Source organism: Phyllostomus discolor, chromosome 1 (genome assembly GCF_004126475.2).
Source record: "Phyllostomus discolor isolate MPI-MPIP mPhyDis1 chromosome 1, mPhyDis1.pri.v3, whole genome shotgun sequence".
NCBI lineage: Eukaryota > Metazoa > Chordata > Mammalia > Chiroptera > Phyllostomidae > Phyllostomus > Phyllostomus discolor.
This window is the reverse complement of record NC_040903.2, coordinates 11,645,106-11,670,327: the sequence shown is the minus strand read 5'-3', so window position 1 is coordinate 11,670,327 and position 25,222 is coordinate 11,645,106. Positions and strand designations below refer to the sequence as shown.

Sequence of the window (25,222 nt, the reverse complement as noted above, 5' to 3'; positions counted from 1 at the left end):
CTTGCTTCTTCTAGTTCCTAATGGTTGCTGGCAAACCTCCGCATTTTTTGGCTTGTAAATAAAAACATCACACGAATCTCTCCCTCTGTCTTCTCATGGACATCCTTTCTATGTGCCTGTTTCTACATTTCCCTCATCCTATAAGGACTCCACTTATATTAGATTCAGGGCCCACTCTAACTCAATATGACCTTATCTTAACCTGATTACATCTGCAAAGATGGATAGACACGTATTTTTAGCAAACACTCTTCCACCCCAGATAGATAATTGTTTTGTTTGTTTGCTTGTTTCTGGAATGTGCCAAGAGCTGTACCGAATACACACAAGTTGATAAGCTTCTGTTCTTTTGTATATAAATGTTTAAGAGTATTTTGCTTTCCCTCTGGCATCATGAATTTTAAAGTGTCAGTGACATTCAGTGCTGTGCAGTGATGTGGCATGGCACCACTCCATCTCAGCACGATGCATGAGCTATCAGACATGAGATTGAAGCAATCTTCAACAGCATACTGTCCAGTGAATTTTGATTTACAACATGCAAGTTTGAAAATCACAGCAAGTTTTGAGTAGTTTTTACACTGATCAGAACCTTGTTCTACCATAGAGTTTCAGGTAATAAAAGATTACCTGAATTTCCCTGGCCCATGTGTCTCAGTTAGTTGGGGATCATCCCACCCAGTGAAGGGTCACTGGTTTGATTCCCAATCAGGGCACATACCTGAGTCGTGGGCGTGGTCACCTGTCAGGGCACATACGAGAACCAACTGATGGATGTATCGCTCATATCGATGTTTCTCTTCTTCTCTTTCTTCCTCCCTTCCCCTCTCTCTATAAATAAATAAATAAATAAATTTTTAAAAACATCCCCTGAATTATATATGCCAATTTAACCCTTAATGGGTGGTGCACAGAACAGAACCTGGATATCCACTGAATGGCTGTTCAGTGTGATTCTGAGGAAATGAGACCCTTTGTGCCTTGTAGAGACTCTCATTCCTATGTGGCCTCGGCTTAATTTCATAGCTGCTTTATTTAGGTGGCAAATATTTGAAGGGAAGAAATGGAAGTAACATGGTGTAGCAGAAAAAAAAACACATAGATTTTTGCATTGGGTATCACAGGGCTCAACATCTAGGGATGATATTAACTTTGAATGAACTGTTTATCCTCTTTTTGTTCTGTTTGCTTCATTGTTAACAGAGAGATAGCAATCTGTGTTTCTCATAGTGCTGTGCAGAATAAGTGAAGTCACACATGTACACATAGTAGATGCATAGAGTGTTCCTTTCTTTCATCTCTTAGTTACTTGTTATCTGCTGAAATGAAACTTTAAAGGGAAAGTAAAACAACAGTAAAAAGAGAGAATCATCAGTGCATCATTAACAATGTTCAAAGAGAACATAGAATGACAATTTCCCTTCCTAATGTCTTAATCTGTATAGCATGTATATTTATAATAATATTGTCTGCCTTGAAAATTCCAGATCCTCAGACTCAGCGAGGTACCGCCTGGGCACGTGGGAATTAGCATTCGAGCTCTGTTGGCTTGGTCCTCTCTTCCCGACTTTTTAAAAATGAAATGAGTCATCCAGGAGCTCATGAAATCTCCTCACCTGAGCCCTTCTTGCTCTCACAGAGCCTGACTTGTAAGAGAGCTCTATTGGGTGAGAGTGCCCAGGAATCATCGTCGGTCAGGTTCAGGAACGCCCATGGCACTGGACCTAACCTTTATCCCAGTGGATTGCCAAGGAATAGAGAGGAAGGCGCGTTGAGGGTGATTATTTGGAGACTTCATTGTACCGACTCCAAAGATTCAAGTTTTTAGGAATTCAGTATCATCCAGGATTAGACATTTAGAAACCATCCTAGGGACTGCTAATTTAGATAATATACAGACCTATCTTTGAACAACTATAGAACAGAAGGGAAAAAATGTGTTCAGTGAGTGGGGAACCTGAAGATTGGCATACGCTACCCAACATAACATCATAAAATATTGAGAACATTGTGTTTTGATAGTCAGCTCATATGGAAGAATACTTTTTAAATGCAGAGTTAATGAAACCGTGGGGTTTCTCAGATCTCTGCAAACATTCAACAGGATATTTCATAAAAATAGAATCTAGAATGCTGACAAATAAAATGATCATGTTTGCACTCCATTTGTCCTAGCTAGCAGAGGTCATGGTACTTTGCAGAAAAGAAGTTGGAAAAGTTATAGAAAAACATTATCCATTAAAAACATCTAGCAGCGATGGTTTAGCACCTTGAGTGGGGAAGCACATTCTGTTTGATATTATAGACCCTGGATCTTAAATGGAAATTTCCCTAGCATGGACAAACACTCCTTTCCAGTTTTCATGGTTCACTGGAAATATACCATGGAAATCTGTTATCTTATCATTACAAATAAAGTCCCCGAGAATGAAATCTTCTGAGTAGACTTGTCTAGTAATAGGAAGAATACTATGACCAAATTTGATCTTAGAGCCAGAAATTTTTGAAATTATTATGTAATACATTTCTTTTCACAAATGAAGATATATTATAAATTACTGAATTAGTTGTTGACTTTGTAAACCTACCTATTGAATGAAGAATCTGGTCAGCCTGAGAGTTTTGAGGGAAGCAAAACTTAACTTATGTTCATCTTTGCAGCAGCAACTGCTTTTTTACAGACTAACTTGGGATGGCTAATCAATATATTGGAGTGGAATGGACTGACATAGAGGGGAGTGGGGTGGAAAGGAAGACTAGAGATGGGTGGAACATAGAGTGGAATGGAACGAACTTAAACGGAAGGGGCTGGAATATACAAGAATGGAATGGGGTGGAGTGGAGTGGAACAAAATAATATGTCCGCGTTTTGACTTTGACCGACTCCGGGTGAATCCATGACATCATGTTCCAGGACGCTAAAGGTGGGTCCGGACTCTGATCAGGGGTCCTTCACCCACATTCTGTGCTCCTCGGCCACCTTGTCTGCAGCTGCAAAGCATCCCCTGCTGGTCAGGGCTGTCTCCAAGGTTTCAGATGGGGAGCATTTCAGATGGGGAGTGGCTCATCTGGGCCCACGGCTCTCCCCGTCTGCACTGTGACAGGACGCACCTGCAGACGGTACCTGAGCAGTCCCTTCAGCCAGGGCACCCTAGGAACCACCATAGGCTTGACTTCCTCACCTGTAAAATGGTGGTAACAGTACCTACATCAAATTATTGTTAAAACTAAATAAAAATAAAGCCCATGTGAGCCCTGTTCATGATAAAGGCTATATACTAAGGTGAGTGATTATTTAAAGCACAAGCTTTACTGATATAACATTCCAATGCACTTTGGGGATTCTAAAAACAAAGTAGAAATCCACACATGTCTATGCACCACAAAATCACAATTAATGTGTTTGTCCTACCATAAGTAATTAGATCTAAGATTCTATATACGATAACTATAGGCACGGTACTATGCGTAGTACTTTATATGCATTTTGTCATTACACTTACATAGATTCTATGCAGTAGGTCCTATTCCCATTTTATATATGAGGAAACAGGGTAAGTTAAATTATCCAGAGATGCATAGTTTGTGTGTGGCAAAACCATAACTTCAATTCAGCGGCATAAACTCAACTGCTATTCTATACCACTGTTGCCATCATTTTAGGAGTTTTGGGCTTTATTTTTGGTTTCTGCAAAAATAAAGTCATGTATCCTGTGTCTGATGGCTCTGCTCCTGTGACTTCCCAATGCTCTTTGGCTATCCTGAGCATCTGTTTTCTGTGAGTGTTTTTTTCTGTCTTATAACTTCCTAACATGTTGCAGAACTGTTTCTAGCTTTCATTTCTTTTACATCACTTCTGTTTGTTCAGCCTCAATGTCTCAATAAATGGGTTTTATAGGATTCACTGAGAAGAAGTAAATAAAAAACCCTAACTATCACGGTATCTATAAGAAAGAAGGCACAAATTAAAATGTGTTTCTGCTTTTCCTTTATTCTCCATCCATACTAAACCTCAGATCAATCTCAGTACCTTTAAAATCAACGTGGCTCTTCTCCAGAAAGTCATTATTGATCATGATGTCTTCCCATTGGATATTAAGTCAGAGCTTGGAAATAACAGATGAAAATGGCCTAAAGTCAGAGAGGACAATGCATTTTAAATACAACATTTAGAAAATAAAAGGAGACAGACACAGATAGCATCCCACACAATAGCAGTGTATTTTTTTCCGATGCAAGATTCTTGCTCTCTCCTGAGCTTATAGTAATCGCAAATTAAAGAAACTGCAGTTTTCAAAACCACTTTCCAGTTTTCCCCTCTCCTGACCCTGTATTTTCAGATGAGTCAGGATAAGCAGGCTGGTATTCACCTGGAAGTCTCAGATAGCAAGCTGAAAGAGCAGAGTAAGGCTCCAGATTCCATCAAAATCATATGACGTTTTCTTCTGCCAGGGGTCATGGTTCTTATTGTCTCTCCAGGTGGTATGCCCTAAAATTATGAGCCCTCAAATCACCATTTTAAAGTATTTAAGTCCCCACCTGTGAACTGTGGACCTGAATGTACCACCTAGCTTGCTCCCTCTGGGGAAGTGTCTCTGGGGTCTTTGCTACTATACCCAGCCCAAATACCCCCAGGCTCCTCCCTGGGAGTACAGCGCCTGCCTTTGCTGCCTCTGGTGACCTGCACTGCCACCTCCAGCTTGCTGCACATGAGCACAGCTCTCTGCTGACACGCACGTGCCAAGAGAGCAGAGCCTTGCTATCCGTCTTGTTCAGCCTGGTCCTTAAAAATTATCAGTAAGTGTTTAACAAATGAATAAACTAATGAATCCACCCATTTTATTGTGATACTTTAATTACCTTAGGTGCTTTTGATGCCACTTTATTCTTTTTTTATTCAGTTATCCAGAATTGGCCTACACGAGTCCTATGTGACTTTTAAGACATTTTCAGAGAAGACAGAGCTCATGGTCCATGGACTCCTCCCTGTGTTTATTGCACTGTTAACTATTTTGCCACATTGTCACCAAAACTGTTGCTAACATATTAAAATATTCTTGTTATACTGTATCTATTCAGACTGTAGATACCTAAATAGTAACATGTCACAAATATAAAAAACACAAACATTTAAGGAATAAAAACATTAAAAATAGTTGCTAACCAAAACTGAATTGCAAATGAAATACTTTAAAGAAAAACTGTAACCATGTGTATGACATTTACGTACTTTCAGTTTTAGTTTGTGTAGGTCTTGACATGCACATAAAACGGGATGACCTCAGAGCCCAAGGTACTTTACACATTTTCCAGTACATGTTTTTCTACCAAATATTATAGTGAAAAAATGCTGGCTCAAGAATATTCTTTGAGATTTCTCAGGGCTTCCATCACACTGAGGTTTTGGGGAGGTGAAGGAACTTGTCCTTTGCCCCCTAAGATTCTGCTCATCTGAAAAATGAAGGGAACAATGACACCCGGCACTGGAGTGGGGAGGAGCAAATACGCTCCGCTGCAGAGAGGGCGTCGCACACTGTCTGGTACCTCGCCAGGGACCCATAGGTGCCAGCTAGAAATCACTGCATAGTGGCATGACGACTAGAAGGAAAAGCCTTCTGCCAGTTGTGAATTCTGACTGATTAGACAGAGCGAAAGCTCAATCATCTCTGCTCAATGATATGATCAAAGCGTAGGTGACCAGGACATGCCACCATGCGTTTAAAAAGACCAGACCTTCTTAGATTCACACAGTAATAACACTCTTGGCTTTTGTCTCTTAACACCTGGGATCCTACATCAGAGCCTGTAATGTTAGTGGTAATGCCTCTCTTGACAGCTGTTCTCAACTCTTCCCGTTTAGCACCCTGCAGAGCAATCTGCGGATTCACTACTGCCCAGGGGGACATTAAACACCGTAACAAGTCTGGAAGGAGACCTGAGAATATTTCACCAAAATAAATCTTCTCTGAGAAAAAATAGGAGATGAAAACCCAGGAATATAAATTCCTTTAACATTAAATAGCACATTTCATTAGTCCTGGCTTTCAGTCACTTCTCTTATCTCAAACTGAGTTCTCTCAGCTATTATGTAGACTCTCCGGTTCCTGAACTAATCTTCACCTGAGAAAGTGTGCTTCAACCGCTGTCTTGAACTGGTAAATTTTCTTGATGCTTTATGTCCCGTCTCTGGCTGAGCTACGGACTCTGGAGCTTTCTAGAGTTTTCCCCATTTTTTCTCCACTATGTTTGTATGGTTTTTGATAATCATTTCTTTTCCTATTCCAAGGTCATCATTATGACCTGAACATAACCCGCTTGTCTAGAGTAGTGGTCAGCAAACAAAGACTTAGACCTCTAACCCAATCTTCATCCTGTTTCAACCTCTTCGTTTTCCATCTTCACAATCCCATGATAGCTTCTGCACTGTACCCTTGCTGCTACCGTCTAGGTGGGAGGAAAGGGCAAAGACTTTGGAAGGACGGTACACCTTTCACAAAAATCTAAGCAGGTTTCTCATTCTCATTGGCCAGAGTGCTGTCACATGACCACTTTTAAGGACAGTTGGAACAAACATGGCGTGGCTGACATCTTTGCCACATCCCCAAAATTGAGCTTTGGTTTCTGAGTAGCAAGCAAGGACCATTTAATCATTCCAAACACACACACACACAAATCCACACTATTATATTTGAGCACCTATAAGCTTCTCAGTGAAGATCTGAATTAAAGCAATGCAGAAAGACAGAGCAGGCTGTTAAAGAATCATTGATCTGGGATCAGTGCGAGTCGTGACCTGTAATAGCTGCAGACAGCGGAGAGTGCCATTCAGTTAGGTACTTTCATTACCATTTATAAAAATGATTCTCTATTAATGTTGAGTGTTGATTAGGGCTGACCCCATAGCAATTTCTCCAGGAACTTTTTAAGAATGTTTTTATGTAGCTGATGTTGTGGCCCCTACCTCAGGGAACAGCAAACATAAATAGAAGCAGGTGAGTTGCTGACCTTCTGTAGGAAGCTCAGAGTCCTCCTTGTACCCTTTATTATCATTCTGTTGTACACTGTTAATATGTGTTTGTCCATGAAGAATCAAGATCAGGCTGAAGGCTCACCAGCTGTAAATATGACTTCCACTGCACTGGAATGTGAGCTTCTAGACTCCATAGAAATTGTATTTATATTTGTGTGCCTTGTGGCATGATGCCTGGAATAATAGGCAATTCGTGATTGTTACAATGAAGCCAGATGATATGTTCAAATCAAGGAAAACTGAAAAACTTTCATTTTCTTACATGCAGGTGAGGATGTTCTTTGATAGTTATGTATATAGTTATCTATGTATCCATCCTTCTGTACATTTGTATATCTATCCACAGAGCCATCTATCCAAGAAACATGCTGGTTAAAAAAATCTGCCTAATTGCTTGATGTAGTAATAAACATTGTTTTACTTTTGCAGCAATATTATCTATAAGCTTAATATAATTTAATGAAATAACCCAACCCTGTCCTGAGTACTAATGATTATAAGGATTAGACAGGAAATGATTACTGCTGGTTTAGTAAAATGGGTCACAATAACTTGAGAATTGAATTGCTGTTCATTAATTCCATTGCAGATAAATTTTTCATTTGAGAAGCAAATCATGTTCTATGGCTACACTCCTAAATTCCTGATCTAGGGCACCCACAGCCTAGTCGCACGCTTTTAACAATAATTATTACTCATTAATATCATGAACACTGTTGTATTATTATTGTTTAAAGGGAGAAAATGACTTTCTACATTCATAGAAATTAGATCCTTCTACACTAATGAGTAACTATCTGGGATACTATTTTGTGAAGCAATTTTCAGTTTTCTGTTTGGAGGTTTAGGAAGTAGTTGGGTGTTTTTCCAGAATTTAAAAATATAACCATCTCAGCCCTGGCTGGCATAGTTCAGTGGATTGAGCTCAGGCTGCGAACTAAAGCATCGCAGGTTCGATTCCCAGCCAGGGTACATGCCTGGGTTGCAGGCCATAACCCCCAGCAACCGCACATTGATGTTTCTCCCTCTCTCTCTTTCTCCTTCCCTCTCTAAAAATAAATAAATAAAATCTTTAAAAAAATTTAAAAAATAAAAATATAACCATCTCTACTCTTCTTTCACAATTGACTTCATAATAGTAGAACACAGGTATTTTACTTTACTTATGCCCAGTATCTAACATAATATTATGCATATTACAACAACAGTTACTTTAGCGTGTGTTCATGGAACACCTGTGAAGTATCCCACGATTCCTAGGGATATCAAAGAAGACAGCTCAAAAGCTAGGGCTGTTGCCTCCCAGAATCTTATTCTCAGAAAGACAAGACACACAGAACAAATTAATATAATGGCATATTATATTTGGAGGGTTTTTCCATATCCTGTATGCAATTTGCTTGTGGTTATAAAATCTGGCATAGAATGTTCCTTTTTGAGGTATTTTTTTTGGAATCGATCGCTTCTTCATTTAAGTAGTTCTGAACTGATGTTCTCTTCGCTGGCTGTTATTTGTCAAATGGAGTGTGGAGATTCGCAGAGCTAGCGGAACGAGAAGATGGCTATCTGTTGGTTTCAAACGGAACTTCTGCTGCTATGTTGCAAAACCGTTTCTCAAAGGGCGAGGACACATAACTAATTTAGCGAAGTGCCTTCCCCACATATAGTTCATAATGACTTCATGGTTTTGTGGTTTAATGAAGATGGATCTTATTCATGGATTCAACAAGTTCGTATGGACCACTTTATGTGTCAGGAACTGTGCCAGAAAATCAGCGGTCAAGCCAACTGCCAGCCTCTTTGCTTCCACAGAGCTTGCAAACTAATGATAAAGACAGACAGCAAATGGTTCCAAAATTAAGTGAGGTAAAAAGATGAGACGCTATGAGAGAGAAGAACAGGGGCCTTACTTAGAAGATTTCCCTGTAGATGTAATAATTACAATGAAACCTAGAAAATGAAAATATATAAAGTATGTAAAGAGTGGGAAGACAGAAAAAAAGCAGTTGTAGAAGCCAGGAATGGAAAAGAACTTGATATATTCAAAGACTTGGAAAAAGAAGGGAAGAAAAAGTCATAGTGGTTATAACCTAAGTGAGGAGTACAAGACAAAGTTTGAGGAAAAGTCAGGGGCAAGGTGTATTTTATAGTCATGCAAACGTCTCTTGTTGGGTCTCCCAGGAGCTACTTAATACATTGCACCTCACCTCTACCTGAATCTTGTCAAAGGGAGCAAATGCCAGGGCAAATAATGGAAGCCCGAACATCTGCTTCGTGTGAGAGTCAAAGGGCACCAGGCCTGAACCCCAGAATGATACACACTACCAGCCCGATCATGAGAAGGACAGACTAAGGCAGGCCTCCCTCAGGGCGACAGGTCAAATGAAGACGAAGCCCAGCAGAGCAGGGCTATGCATTCTCCCCGCACTTGCCACACGGCTGTGTCTCCGCGCCTCTCGGGGCCGGAGCAAATTAAGAAGCAGGTGAGGCTCGGGCTCTCACCAAACCTGGGTTCCTCACAGGAAGGAGGCACTGTGGTGGCAAAGAGGCATGGCAGGGGTGTTCTACAATTCAGATGTTGTCCTAAGTCCTCTTAAAGGTTTTAAGGAAGGTCTGCATGGTCCCATATACGTATATTGTTAAGAGTGCTTCAAGGGCTCAACAGAAAGGTGTCCAAAGAGAAAGATAAATATTATTTAGGACTAATCCATCAATGTAATTTCATATTTCATATAGCATTTGACAGTGGATAGGGTACATAGATACCTATAGAATTAGTCACCTCTGGCACAGATGCACTGATATTTAAAAAAAAAAAAAAAAAAACAAAACAAAAGGAAGACCACAGGAAGAAATATAAAAAGCAAACATCTTTTATGATGTGTTAGGCTGTTTTAGGAACTTTACAAATAGTAACTCATTTAATGCACTTAGTAACCTAATGAAGTGGAAATTATGATTTTCTTTATCCTCACTTTATAAAGACCGCAAACAGTAGAAGATTAGGGAGTTTAGCCTAAATTCAAGCAGGAAATAACTAGTAGAGGTAGGATGTGGTTGTACCACTCTACTACCTGTGAAATGGGTGGGGTGGGAGAATTTAGGGCCTTGTTTGCATTTTATTTCTATTATTTCCCATTTCATTGGCTTGGCTAGAGAGAACTAGTCATTACAGAATATACTGTGACCAGTGAAAATGTATTTTGCTTTATTCAAAGTTGCTTAAAAACATAGCATCACAATATTATTCTTCTGGACAGCATCCATAAAGAGGTTTTAACATGCAGTGCTTGCTGTTATTCCTTTCGGGGAGCCTCTGAAGGGTTAAATGCAACAACAGTTAATGAGTTTGGACACAATGTGTAGATGGAAGGAAAATAGCCAGATGCTTATTATATTAAAATGGTCTTTTGTTTTACAATCACCTGTCAGCTCATTTGCCTCCATTAATGCAGCATTAGCGGTGACAGACACAGGTTGAAGTAATTAGTGTTGAAAACGTGTCTCGGAAGCGTGCTGCATCTCCCCATCATCCCCCAGAGGACGCGGATATGTTGACACAGTGTCTTGAAAGACAGTGGGCTTCCACGAGCCATGTAAATGCCCACGGGTGTTTACTGCAGTGCTCACCACAGAGGTGGTCTTTCTCAGTGCACACGTGTTTTCATTTTGTTTGGAACCTCTGAAAAGGACGCATTTTGAAACAACTGCCATGCCCATCAGGAGCAGAAATTACTCTGGCTGCCGTGAAGGGAGAGGTAGAAGGTGGATAAGAACTCAAGTGGAGAGAGAGCAGTTTGTGCACTAGCTCAGCGGTGCAGACGAGGGAGGGTGGTGCCCGAGAGAGTGAGCGGAGTCGAGGTATATTTTGGATACGGGCACTCTGAAACTTGTCAGTAGATTAAACAAATTGCCTTGTGCAATTTCCTCTTTTGACTTCTTCCTTAACACATTGTTTACTAAGAGCCAAGTGTTGTCAAGCTTGAGCTAAAATCCTTCAATCCAAGTGCTAAGTTCACCTCTTAGTAATACCCTCAGAGAAGATAAAGGTTCCATAAATCTTAAATAGGATCAGTAAAAGCAGACCTTGTTCCCATTGGTATACTGTGATCGCTAGGAGTGAAAGCTTATGATGCCTCAGTTCAAATCCCAGCTCCACTAATTCAGAGCTGTGTGACCTTGGGCACATTATTCTACCCCCCTGTCCTTTAGCTTGCCCAGTGAGTTAAGTGGATGTAACAATGCTGCTTCCTCACAGGCTGTGTATCAAGTGAATGAACAAGTATGCAAAGGCTTGGGATAGGGTACGGTCTGGAAGAGGCACTCGATAATTCTTAGCTGCTGTTAAAGCTAAACCTGAGTTTGGCAAGATTCACACTCTCTCCTCTTGGGTTCCAGGCAACTTAGCTGGTTATTAGGTATCTATTTTAATGTCCCCAAATATACCCTTGAAGGTCTGCCACTTGGAATTGGCTGGTCTGCCCTGACCATGTGGACAATTTACGGAGGATTCCATTGTGTAATTTCATATACAAGTCCAGTGGAACCTTATTTTCCGTCTAGAGAAAAGACCACTGTACTTCCTGCCGCACAAGAACCAGCAGCCCTATAAAGACTAAGAATCTCGTCTTGGAGGTAAAGAAATGCCACCTTTAGGTGGCACATCCTGGTATTTCACCAAATTTAACACTTAGCTAAGGACTTAGGCTCTAGCAAAGGAAATGCCGCTCCCAAGCATTACAGCAAGTGGTCATTCCCACGGTTACAGGGCCTGTTGCAGATACTGCTCTACCGACAGGTTCCTCTCACGGCCTGTCTTTCTCAGCAGAGGTTGTACTTCCCACCCTCGGTAAAGGGTTGATGTTTTCGGATTCTTTCTATATCATAAGGCCTCCCTGAGTAGAGGGACTGAGAGCTGACCATGAACTGTGGGGTCTGATTGGCTGACTCCTCTGCCCTCTACTCCCCTGCATCTGCTCCCCACGCCCCTCCTCTGCTGTGTCTCCCATGGGAGAGTTGCTGTTCAGCCTGTATGTGTTTCCTTAACAATTATGGAGGGCTCAGGCCTCCCCACTGTAGAGAAAACACAGGAGTTTATCTGAGGTGTTCTGGAACTGACTGCTGAGAAAACGAAAGGATCCATGGGGAGTAGCATATTCCTTTCACTAATTACCCAGAGCCCTGCTGGACTTGAATCATAAGGGTGAGCACTTATTCGTGCACTTGACCAGGATATTTAATTGGTTCCGTGGAAAGTCAACCCGTGTTTGATGGAGGGAGTGTGTGCTATATTTGATGGTATTCAAAATTCAAAAAAGAGTTCCTGTAGGAAAAGTGGGAGAATAAAAAAGGCCCAGGATCTGAATGAAAAGGACCTGGGCTGGGACATCCCGTGTTCCTATGTTACTAGCTGTATGATGGCTCTGGGCTCCAGGCTCCTGGCTGGCTCCTGACATCTCAAGGCTTCAGTCGCCTCGCGTGTGAGGTGGGAATAGTGATGCCTCGCCATGGGACTTTGTGAGGAACGGATGGGACAATGCTCTGTGTTGAGCACCTGGCCGACCCCACAACAAAGGGTGGCAGTTGTTGTTCGACGTCTCACGGTCTGAGTCTTCTGTTGCGGATCGAAGGAGACTGTGGGTGTGGATGTCTTGAGCATGATGACGTCTCTCCTCCCTGTGTGTTAGGGAAAGTTGAGTTTTTGTCAGTGTTCTTCATTTCAAGAAGTACTCACTGAATTTCAGTTAATATGTCAGCAACAGGGTTCAGTACTATAGATAAAGGAATTAGTAAGACAAATCCTTGCCCCCGAGGGAGGATTGGAATACAGTAACTCATACTGGGTCAGGAGAAAGTCAGCCATACATGGAAACATAACCAGGTGACTGAAGAATCTCAATGCACTGAGGCATTCATGTGAAGTGATATACTTTCTTTTAAAATTGTTTCATTTTTAAAAGATTTTATTCATCCATTTTCAGGGAGGGGAGGGGGGGAGAGAGAGAGAGAGAGAGAGGGAGAGAGGGAGGGAGACATCAATGTGCGGTTGCTGGGGGTTATGGCCTGCAACCCAGGAATGTACCCTGGCTGGGAATCGAACCTGGGACACTTTGGTTCCCAGCCTGCACTCAATCCACTGAGCTACTCCAGCCAGGGCAAAATTGTTTCATTTTTAATATGCGCTCCCCCCCACCTCTTCCTGCCCATTAATGATATCCTGGGAATCTTCTAGATTGTTCTGGCCAATTTTAGATATTAAAGTTTCGTACTTTGAAACTCCTTATCACCTTCTTGGTTCAAAACTGTCTCTCTCCCCTCTCCTTTCCTTTATGACAGAGCCCCTCCAGGCAGTGAGGTCAAGTGAGGGGAAGGGGAGGAGCACTTCCCTCCTATCTTTATGCTCATTTATGGGGAGAAGTCCCCCGATTCCAGTCTGATGTGGTTGTTCCTGAGTGTGCGGTGCTCAGAGTTTTCTGGGGTGTTGATATGCAATATTCAAGGTCCCTCCTTCACTGAGAACCTTTATCTTGGTTGGACTTGTCAGCTGTTCAGGCTGCTCTAGAACTGTTATTATCCTTCCCAGGGAGGCGTCAACACCGGCAGAGTCTCCTCTGACACCCTGTGGGTGTCCCATGGACTAGGGGTGAGTTGCACCCTCTTTCCTGGGCACACCACACCGCACTCTCTACACACCTGGCTGCTCTATCAAATCTTAAATCTTCAGGGCACCCGGGCATCAGTGTCGATGATCTCCATGTTCCTAAACTCCAGGTCCTCCCAGGCACGACTCACCATGCTCCCCCCCGACCTGCCGGTTGTACTGAAGGGAACCTTACTGCTCTACAGCTAAGTGGCCTGAAGCAGAAGAAATAGAGGGGGAGGCTTTTCTTGATAGAGGCACCCCAGATCCTGACTAGTGACTCATGGGTGTCAACAGTCAGTTTAGTTTGAGGGATCAGGAGAGAGGAGAGGAAGTGGAATTGTACCAGTCTTATCTCTTCTCTCATTTCCCCCAAGTCATCCTATTAATTTTCAGTGAGTAGGAGGAGAGTTGGGATTGTTGGTGGTGGGACCTGTTCTGCTACTTTGGCATGATCGCGTGGTGGTGTCTGACCTCAACTACAAGTGGCTCATTTGAGTTGGGCTACAGAGCACTGTGGCTCAGCTCTGAGCTGCAAGGACAGACCCTCTCCTTCCCACAGAAAAGGTACAACTCTCATTCTTTACGGCAGTACAAGGGGGCAAGGACTAATTTTTCTGAAGACATTTCGGACGGCTCCTTAATCCTTCCCTCACCTATAGTCTTGCTTGGCATAGGACCTTGCTTATTTAGAGCTCATAGTAATATTGTTTTCTGATTGACATTTTGAATTTATCAGCCAATCTCTTGATTTGTTTCTGTGTGACTGGTCTGCAAGAGGGTGACAGAAAGCTAAAGAGTGGGACAGATAGAACCCACCGAGGGAGAGACTTAGAAGTGCAGTAAGTGTGATACTAGAGAGGCAGTTCTTCCGGAGCAGGGCCCCTGTCGCTGAGACCCAGCCCAGTCAAGGAGCTTCCAGAAAGCTTCTTTAGGGAAGCACTGGTTAAGTAAGGATTCGAAGGATGAGTGGAAGCTAGAGGCAAAGAAAAAAAGCAAGGGTTTTTAGACAAAAAAAAATGCTGAAAGAGAATCAGGATGGTTGGAATATACAGAATGGGTTGTATTAGATGATCCTGGAAAGAAGATAGTGACCAAATCATAAAGACCATAAGGGCATGTTTAGAATGGGAGAAACGGGAGGGAGAAAGAGAAAGACAGAAAGGGAGAAAGAGAAGACAGAGAGAAAGGATGGAACGAAGGAGAAAGGGAGGGAGGGAAGAAGAGAGGGTAAGTGGGTGAAAATGAATGAGCAATCTTCTTTCAGGCATCAGCCTCTCTGGAAAGGATGATGGATGGGTCAGGCTTAGCCAGTGACACTCCCGGGGGTGAGGAGTGACCCGCCTTGTGTACCTCACTCTTCTCCGTGTGGGATGTGAGGGTGCACACTGGGATGGGATCAATGAAAAGGCCCTGATGGGCAGATAGCCTTCCCTTCACTTGGGCATTTTTCAACTATAATGTAACGGCCTTCCTCTTTTTACCCTGTCCTTTTACTTTAATAGTTCTTTCTCTCTTCCTTTGTGCCTCATGCCTCCTCTAACCCCGTGCCTGTTGGGTTTGCTTATCAATAAATGTGATTTCAATTCTTTTGAGGAAAGCAATGCCTCAGTCATTTAGTTGCTATTTTTCCCACTAGGGCCGTCTTCGTGGGCTCGACACCCTCGGTGGGAACACGCACTTTGTGTGGATGGTTATGTTTTGTCGTTTGGACATCAACAATCCCGTGATGACTTCTCTGAAATATCTGCCCTTCTCCTCCGAGGGCCATGCGGAGGCGTGTTAGGCTTGTCACAGTCTTATTGCATCACATTAGTGACACTGTGCTTTCTTCCACTGAGCTGAGAATGCTCTTTCACCTTGGGAAATATAACTGAGGACATTCTGCCACTGTGTCCATTTCAAAGGCATAATAACACAACAGACACAAACCATCAGCACACACAAGCCACGCGAACGGCTCGTTTCTAGGGTTGGATCAGGGCAATGGCCTTGTCTCTTCAGGGTCGGGATTATTCCGACACGTGAGACCTTTTCATTTTACGGGTCTGACTGTCCTGTGATGGACGTTCAGCTGACCACACAAGGCTGACATCTTCTCTTTTTCCTCAGGAGTGTTCTTACCCCCTGTGATTGGCAAAGTGCTTTTTGTGAGAGGATCTAAGTCAGTGCCATGAAAGGGAACCACACTCAGGCCTGTTTATTGTTTTTAACCTGTTTCCTTGTACACAGTAAGGGAGGTGGGATCGTGGTGGTGGTAGTGCGACAGGTGGGAATACTGTAAAAACTCCTTCCCGTGGTTCATATTCCCCTGGCTAGCTGGCCTCCTACGCACTTCCCAGTGAACCCCCATTCCTCTTCACTTCACAGCCTGCCCCGAGAGAGATCATTATTTTCATTGTTTAATGAAGTGTTGTTGCAATTAACTGGACGTTCTTTCAATAGACTTAAATCGTGAAAATCAGTCTGCTGTGTTTTCCTTTATTCATTCCAACACAAATACTAACACTGCTAACAGATCTGCTTATTAAAAGCTAACAGGGGACTTTAGACTGCCGTGTAGTCAGTGGGTGTCTTACATGAAACATAAGGAACTTGGCAACTAATATTTTCCATTGCCAGAGTTTTAAGCATAGAAAGTTATTTGAGTCCTGGGCACCTCTTTGCTTCCGAACATTTCTGGTCTAGGTCTCCCTGAACGGGACCACGAGACTCTTGAATGAGTCCCCCCCGCTGCCCGCCCCCCTGCAACCACCCCTCCCTGCCCCACCCTGTCCTTTACCCCGACACGGATGACCTTCTCAACTTTTAAGCCTCTGCTGCCACTCCCTGGAGAAATGTGAAATACAACATTAGCTCCATCTTTTTTTCATCTTTTTACCAAGGAGCAATAGTCATTTTACTACATCTCAAACTCAATTAACAACACATAACATTAAAGTAAAAAGCTTTCAGGAGGATGTTAAGTAAAGCCATTACAAATTAAGAGAGCGATAGCACTGTTATTAATAGACTTGCTTTATTGGCTACTTGGGTAATGAGAGCAGTTCACAATGTGGACACTTGAAGAGAGGCAGCTCTCTAAAGACCAGCTTTCAGTTGTCATTGTATCAAGGAGAGAGACCTCCTTCCTCCTTTCCCTCTTATTTTTCTTCTTTCCATCCTTTCTTTTTCCATTTGAGTCTTCCACTGGAAATTTTTTGAGTATCTACTACCCTTTGTTAGACCTTGTGCTGAATGTAATTAATGCAAAATCAAATTAGCCTATGTTCCGAATCCCCACAGGGATGCTCTGGTGATGGAGAAATGTATGGAAAATGAGAATTAGAATATAAAGCAGGCTTGAGAGAGTTAGGCAGAAGATATCATTGGACCTCAAAAGAGCAGCTTCCAAAGTCACCGTTTGAGTTATTTGCAGTGAGTTCTGATACTTTTCTGAGAGTCAGAAACCCCATCCTCCAGTGAGTTGGCGGTTAATCTCTACAAATGTTAGGGCTTATGTTTCCCTCCTTACAATGAGAGCAATTGTTTGTCATCTTCGGTGGAAGGCAATCGGAATGGACAGGGATTGAGAAAAGGTGTCACCAAGCAGCTTCTCTCTGTAATTTAATCAATGCATTTCAAGAGATTTAGCTAGAAAGGTGGAGGTCTTTTCAGCCCTCTTTAGAAATATACTTCTTTTTGTTCACATATTTTATCATCTCTATACTGTAAGTTGGTATTTATGTAGTTTCAAGCATCTCTAAGAAGCAGCACCTAAGAATACTTAGGCACAATACAAGATTTAAAAATAAAATGCAAATTAATTCTTTCTTCATATTCAACCTCTACTATTCCTTTAAGTCGTGAAAGTGGTAGCTATAGCCTAAAAATAACTTTTATTTATTGTTTTTGAAAATATGCTGTTTCCTAGTAGCAAGAGCCTAGAAATACCCATATCTATTTTAAGGCTTAAAAAACCTGGTGATCAAGATTAAAAATACCCATATGAGTTGGAGAGAGCGAAGGAGGAAAGAATGTGAATTAATACTCTTGAGTGTATATTATGCATGGGAATGTGTTTGACAATTTATATCCATTGGTTTATTTAAACTTTTTTGAAACACAGAGGTCAATATGTTAGGTCCATTGCAGAGATGAGGAAAATGAGGTTTGGAGAGCGTAAGCAACTTGTTTAAGGTCGAAAAATTGGTAAATGGTAGGCGTTGGATCATAGCAGACCCAAACGTTCTACTCCAGAACCAAAAGGAAGCTTTTAAATGCCTGCATTTCAGTGAAAATGTGCATTAGCTAAATCTGCCTGAGTTTATGCTTAAGAGTAATGAGGTGTCAGCGGGATCAGCAGGGCAAGCACAAAGTACTTATTTTAAACCACCTGAAAATATAGCTGCTTCTCTTCGAAGTACACACTTCCTATCGAGCTCATTTTCTATTAAGAAGGCTTAATGCAAGGAAAAAAAACTTATTGGGGTTGTAAGAAAACCATAAGCTAATTTAAAAGTCAGGAATCCAATGAGGGTCTTTTCTTTCTTTTTTGAAGTACAGGTTTTCAGAGACCAAATTCATTCACATCAGATTCCATGGGAAAATCAAGTCAAATTGTTAAATGCTGGATCTTTTACTCTGTGTGAAGCAGCCGGTTGCCCTTCTTAAGCACAAGTGAGGTCTGTGGCCTCCCTCGTATTCGCGGAGAAACAAACGCAGAGTAGAAGGCGGGGAGAGTCCAGTGGAGCCGCCTGATTTAGGCTCAAGATGAGCGTCCAGCCCCCTTGGAGCAACGGGTGGGCACGTGCTCTGCAGGTGGTTAAGGCAGGAGCAGCCTGCTGCGCGGGCATGGTGGGCATGGGTTGTCCCTGGGTAGAACCTCACTTTCCTCATCTGCAGCAGCCTTCATAATGGCCCCGGGCCACAGGGTCATCGTGCGGCTTTAACAGAGTAACGCATGGAGCAAAGACTCCCGAGCGAGCGAATGCCTGCAGCACTCACTGCCTGCTGGATCAGAGTTAACCTACAGGCCGTGGAACAAAGCAGATATGACAGCAGCTATGGTATTGCCATACCAAGTCCTCAGGGGCAGATTTGTATCAAAATGCGTTGGTGTGACCTTGGAGAGTAACTTAAGCACGCTAAGGTTCAATGGCCTGGACAAAGGGAATGTTGAATCACACCACAGAGCAGAGCTGGTGCGAGGTGTCTGCGAAACTCCTTTATGAAACGTGAGGTGCGGCTCCAATCCCGGTTATCGCCACTCCTTTCTATTCCTTCCTCTGCTCATAGACGTCTCATCCTTGAATTCCTGAATGAGTCAGATTAATGGTAATATTCACACGAACCGTATAACGATGATATACAGTACGCTCCCTGGCAGGGATTAACTGTTCTAACGCGGCTCCAGGAACCCTGAGGGGGAAAGGGAAAGGGGGAAAGATCTCAGAGATGAGTCCATGGACAGGTTGCAGCTCTGCTGGGAGGCCGTACAGAGCGCCATCGTGCGTGGAGGAAAGGAAATTGAGGCTGAGCGGGCAGAGCTAGGGAAGGTGCCTGGGTCGGGAGCCTACTTAGCTACAGGTTACAGCGGTCATTCAACTAACGGTGCCTTAAGTTAATCAGCTTATGTTCTCTCGTACAACAAATGTAGAGGAAGGCAGTTTCCTTGCTTGGGGAATGCCATCTGAGATCTGGCACCTCTTGGCTCCTCAGCGCATAGTTTCCACCCCCAGGCTTGCTGCCTCCTGTCGGCTGGCGACTGCATCAGCTCTGTCACTGTGTTCGTGGCCAGAGGAAGGGGAAAGGATGGCACCCACCCTATCTTTTTCTTACAAAGAGAGAAAAAGCTTTTCCAGAATTTCCTGGCAAACTTTGTTATATCTCAAAGGCCAGAGTTTGCCAGACAGCTACTCCTGGCTGCAATGAACCCTGGGAAAGTGAATATTTGATTAGGCACGTGGCTACCCTGGGCGGAATCTGAGTTGCAGTGACAAGGACCCTGGGGAGAAAGACGGGGCTGACAGCGGGCGGCGCCTGTCACAGTGCAGTTCCCAGAGCTGGTGGAGAGGGGCCGCTCGGATTCAAGGTGTCGGAACTCGGACTCGGACACGTTGTCTTCAAGCATGACGGCACTTCCAATGAGCTCAGGACCCTACGTTATAAGCGTGTGCAGTTTTGGGCTGAGAGGCAAAGAACATAATAGAATAGATGGAAATTTGAGAGTTTTTAATTAGTTAAAGGAATAAAGTGAGAAATTTGCTTTAAGTAACAGTTCCCTTGTGAACTATTTGTTATATGTAATCGATTGAAAAAATAATGCATGCATTTTTTCAAGTGCTGCATCCTTAAATGAAATTATAACATTGTCCCTAATCCAACTTTTTTTTTTACCAGTAAAATAAATGCCACCTACTCCACCTTCCAGGACAGATGCCACAGTGTTTAGATGCTGTGTTAAGTGTCATTCAAGATTGTAACTGCATGGGTGTGGCGTGGAGGGGAATAAAGGCGGGAGATGGGACAACTGTAATAACATACTCAATAAAATAGATTTGAAAAAGGTTATGACTGCAAAAGTAATTTGGCTCAAGAAACTGTCATTATAAGCAAGTGATTTAAACAGCATGAGTTTATAGGGGTACAAAGTGATTTCATTAGGTACAACCTAGTTGATGAAATGAAACATTGTATAGAAAGTAGTTCCTCGGAGGTTTTAAAACTTCCCAGCCTTGCATATAAAATGGGCCTGGCAAACTTCAGTGTATCTATTTGAGGAAAATTAGAATTTGTTTAATTTTTAGAATTGCTGGTTTCTTATGATGAGATTTTCTACCCCATTAGTTTATCATAACTATCTTTTAGTATTTGGAATCAGCATAACAAAGGGACATTGAACTGTAAAACTCAACTGCATGGTTTTAAGAACTTTTACTTTATTCAGGAACAGGATTTGACTTCAGCACCACCCAGTGACAAATCTAAAAACTGCACCCTGTTGAGATGGGCTGGCATCTTAGACTTGCAAAGTCATTGTCCAATCCACAGGTCAGTGGCTACTGCAGCTGGTGAATGCTTGAAACGTGACTCATTCCAGTTCTGATTTACTGTAAGCATGAAACACGCTGATGTCCTTCATTGCCTGTTAAAATGATATTGTTGAATTATATTTGGTTATAGAAAATACATTATTAAAATTCATCTCACCTGTATATGTTCAACATTGTAATGTAGATATTAGAATATTAAAATTTATGCATATACTTTCCATCACATTTTTATGAGACACACTGCTAACTTGAAGACTTAATTCAGTAGTTTTGCCTCAGTAGGTCATTTGGTAAAAGTATGGAGGTAAAGAAGCTGATGTAAACATGTTGGATCATGAGTAGAGGGCATAGAAATAAATATAGCCAAGCTTCCTTTGTTTGTGTACTTTTGATCTCATGAAATTAATACTTTCGGAGGACTTATTTGCTATTAAAATGCCTGTGTTAAAAACTCCTGGCGGGGGGAGTGTTGAGTGTGGGAGGTGGGGAGGGGAGGCCAGGGGAGAGTAATGGGGGGGAAATGGGGGCAACTGTAATTGAACAACAATAAAAAAATAAAATGAATTTAAAAATAAATAAGTAAAACTAAAGAAAAAACTCACTAGGTGGCAGGCATTGTTTTAAATGCACACATGCCTTTTCTCACTTAATCCCTACAAAAGTTCTATTAGCAAGTACTGTTATTTTTCTAATTTTACACACAACAGAGTGAGGCCCAGAGAGCTCAATGCCTTGTCCAAGGTCACGAGGCTAGAAGAGACAGAGCCAAGGGTGTGGAGACAGGCTGGCTCTGTCTCTGTGCCTGACCACTCTGCTGTCCTCTTACTGAAGAGAAAATATGGACGGGAAGTAAAACCCGCACTGGACACAGGAAAACCACTTAAGCACGTGTTTCCCCCAATATTAGAAAGTGGTCACAGATTGTTGCCAATTTTTTAGTCATTGCATTCGTATTAATACAATTTAAGTGGGTTTAGTTAGTAACAGTCATTTTTTTTTAAGATTTTATTTATTTATTTTTAGAGAGGGAAGGGAGGGAGAAAGAGAGAGAGAGAGAAACATCAATGTGCGGTTGCTGGGGGTCATGGCCTGCACCCCAGGCATGTACCCTGACTGGGAATCGAACCTGCGAGACTTTGGTTTGCAGCCTGTGCTCACTCCACTGAGCTATGCCAGCCAGGGCTAGTAACAGTCATTTTTAAACACGATGTTTCACAATGTCCACTGATTATTTAGCATCGCTGCAGTTAGATGACACTGTAAGGATCCTAAATGAATAAGACACAGGATTTGCCTTCCAGTGCTTGGCATTGCGATATCGGACCCACAAACAAATAACACAGATGAAGTGTGCAGAAGGAAGGCACACGAGGATATGGCATTTAAGCAGAGTTTTGGAGGAAAAGTAGGACTTTTCAGGCAGAAAAGAGAAGGAATCCAGAGGTCCCACGCAGAGGGGACACTTTGGGAAAAGTTACATCATCGTGAAACAGCATGACACGTGCAGAAAACTAGAAACAGATCAACGTTGTTCAAGTTTCAAGTTGGGGGGCAGAGGCGGGGGCGCTAGTCCACTGGGGCCGCCACAGAGGCCTCTTACCCAGCATGAACTCACTCAGCCTGCCACCCGCAGTGAGAGAAGATGATTTCGGGTGGGAGATGATCAGCTCTGAGTTTGGTTTGATCTAATTCTTTTGCTTTAATATTGTAATGTTATGAGGTGAGATGGATGCCCTGGGAGAAAGCAATCTATGAAACTGCAGCCCCAGAAAGAGTTCAAGAACACGTGTCTCTAAACTGCGAACACCCTGCAGGCCCCGTGAAGATCAAACGAATTCATGGTACGGCAGCACTTGGGAAACAGCCCTGTGCCGTGTACACGTAGGTTTTACAGTTATCAGCACCTCGGGGCTGAATCAATCAGGTCATTTAAAGGTCTAGAGCACAGCTGTTTTTACAATAAAACTTTTAGATACCTTTTTTATTAGTTGTTACTCTAGTGAATATTTTTGGAAGTCGTATTGGTGGCATTATTAAGATCTTTTATGACGATTTTCCAGGTCACAACAAACCGGTACTTCGATGGTGGAAAAAAAAATGAGCGGGAAACTTGGTAAAATGGTTAAAATGCATGTTTTAAATTTAATTCTAATTTTCGTTAGGCCAAGACTAATTGAAACATAATCATGAACAAGAGTTTGGTCTCTTATTCATGACTTTTTAAAAAGGACCTTAATAAGTATTGCAAATATCACCTGACAGTGTCCCATGTGAGACTCTCTGGTCCTTTTAATGTCAGCTGCAGGAACTAGAAAGATTCATCATGGACTCCTCTCGAAGTGAGTAACAGGTAAACCAACCTCTCTAAAGAAAGGCCCCTCTCTGAGACCAGCAACACAGAGACAGGTCTCTGGTTCTGTGCACCGACACAGCGGAGCTGCCCCGGCCCAGGTCCAAACAGGTGTGGTATGTTGGTGCGCCGCTTGCATCACCCCAGTGATGTTCTCAAAGCGTATTTTTGAGCCCAAAGAACCAGATGGATCACAAGAGTCTTTGAGTTTGGGGCATGGAAACTGGTGTTTTTTAAAACAGACATCCTAGATGATTTTAATGCACTCTGAAGTTTGAAAGGCAAGGGATCAGGACCTGTGTAATGGAGGCTCAGCCACTGTTCTGTGGGGTTCTCACTAACTACAAAACTCACGACAGCAAGAGCTCACAGCTGTTGCTAATATAGCTTCTGCCTTAGCAAGCACTGAGATGCTGCTGGCGTGAAATCTGAAGCATAGCTCGGCCAGTGCTGTTCATTCGGGCCGATTTCATCGTAGCTCAGCACTCCAGGGAATTAAAGCCACGACTTGTCGCTAATGACTTGCTCCATGCCATCCTGACAATTTCTTTTTATCAGTCATTTTTCTGACAAAAACAAAAAACAAAGAAGTGCTGAGAGCCCTGGCTGGTGTGGCTTAGTGGGTTCAGTGACAGTCAGCAAACCGAAAGGTCACCGGGTTGATTCCCAGTCAGGGCACATGCCTGGGTTGCCAGTCAGGTTCCCAGTTGGGGGCATGCAAGAGGCAACCACATATTGATCTCTCCCTCTCTCCCTCCCTTCCTTCCCCAATCTCTAAAAATAAATCAATATAATCTAAAAAAATTTTTAAAAAGAGTGCTAAGAAAATAGAACTTAAAAGTTTGCATCACAAAAAAAAATGCAACGGACTGTGGTGATGGGTGTTAATCAGACATTTTGGTCATCATTTCACAGGACACTCATGTATTGAACTGTTACATTGTATACCTGGAACAAATCAAATGTTATATATTGATTACATCTCAATTAAAAAAAAAGAAGAAACGACTTTCTGTTCTGCCATGGAGAGAATCTTGTCATTTAGTATGTTGTCTAGAATGAAAAAAATAGCCCTCTTAATACACTATTGGAAATGAACGGTTCATCTAAGTTTTTAGGTTGACCAATAATGAGTAGATGGATCCGGTTTGCGTGCCTTATATTCGCAGTGCCAGATATTACAGATTGTTTCTTGTTATAACAGTAATTGCTGTTATATAATCCATGATTTATTAGGATGATTGAGGTGTGTGATTACAGTTTTATTTGCATCTTTGTCTCAAGGAACTGCAGGTTATATGAGATATTTGCTGTTGTTGTTTTGTACACTTCCCACCATCCCCATCCCCCAGCACGAGAGCTGACCTGAATGACTGCTCTCCACTTGGGGAAAGAAACAGGAGGGTGTGGGTAAAAGAGCCATGTTTGGGGCAAGAAAAAGCTGGGTGAGACTACTTCTTGAGTAAAATGATGGGTGTATTGTTATAGCTTAGTTTATATTTTGCCTTAATTAGTTTCTCCATCACATATATAATATTCTTTAGAGAAATGACATGTAGAAGCAGCACACTTTTTAAAAAGTCCACTTCAACCAAAGTCAAGTTGAGTGGACTGGGTTGTATCATGTTAAGTAAGGACCAGTTCTCCTGACTGTATTAATTTCATGCCTCAGAAAGAGACACTATATATGTGGTTGTGAAATCACTTTCCATGGTAAAAAAAAAAGTTATTTATCCAGAGGAACTGGTAAATATAGATTTCACAGCTATGGGTGTACATTTCTTACAAAATATTCGAATGCTCAGGATTGTCTTTGGGCCTCCACAGAAAATCACACAGTAGTTGATAATGCATGCTAATTTTTGAAAACTAAGAATTATACTTTGTCCTATATTATGTACAAAATGTAATGGAATTGGTACCTTTCAGTTTAAATTATTTCTGCTTTCAATGCTTTTTAATAAGAAAAAAAATCGAATTCCCTTATTAAAGTTAAAACTCACATTTATCTAATCATAATTTATTCCTGAAAGAGAGGTATTATAGAAAGGTAACATGAAACCTATATAATTTTGTTAACCAATGACACTCCAATAGATCCAATTTTAAAAGAGAAACACACAAAAAGAGTGAATAGCATTTTAGATATTTAGAGATATCTGTAAGAT

General features: G+C 42.1%; 1 protein-coding gene and 1 long non-coding RNA gene across 4 annotated transcripts in view; one reads left to right on the top strand and one right to left on the bottom strand.

Moving 5' to 3' along the window:
• KCNIP4 (potassium voltage-gated channel interacting protein 4) overlaps window positions 1–25,222 on the top strand; it is a 927,129-nt gene that overhangs the window by 332,222 nt on the left and 569,685 nt on the right. The window lies entirely within an intron of this gene.
• Window positions 4,229–21,604, bottom strand: LOC118499134. Its single transcript, XR_004901653.1, has 4 exons — window positions 21,593–21,604; window positions 21,486–21,488; window positions 19,022–19,031; window positions 4,229–6,214 (listed from the first exon to the last, which is right to left on the bottom strand). It is a non-coding gene; the product is annotated as an uncharacterized LOC118499134 (long non-coding RNA).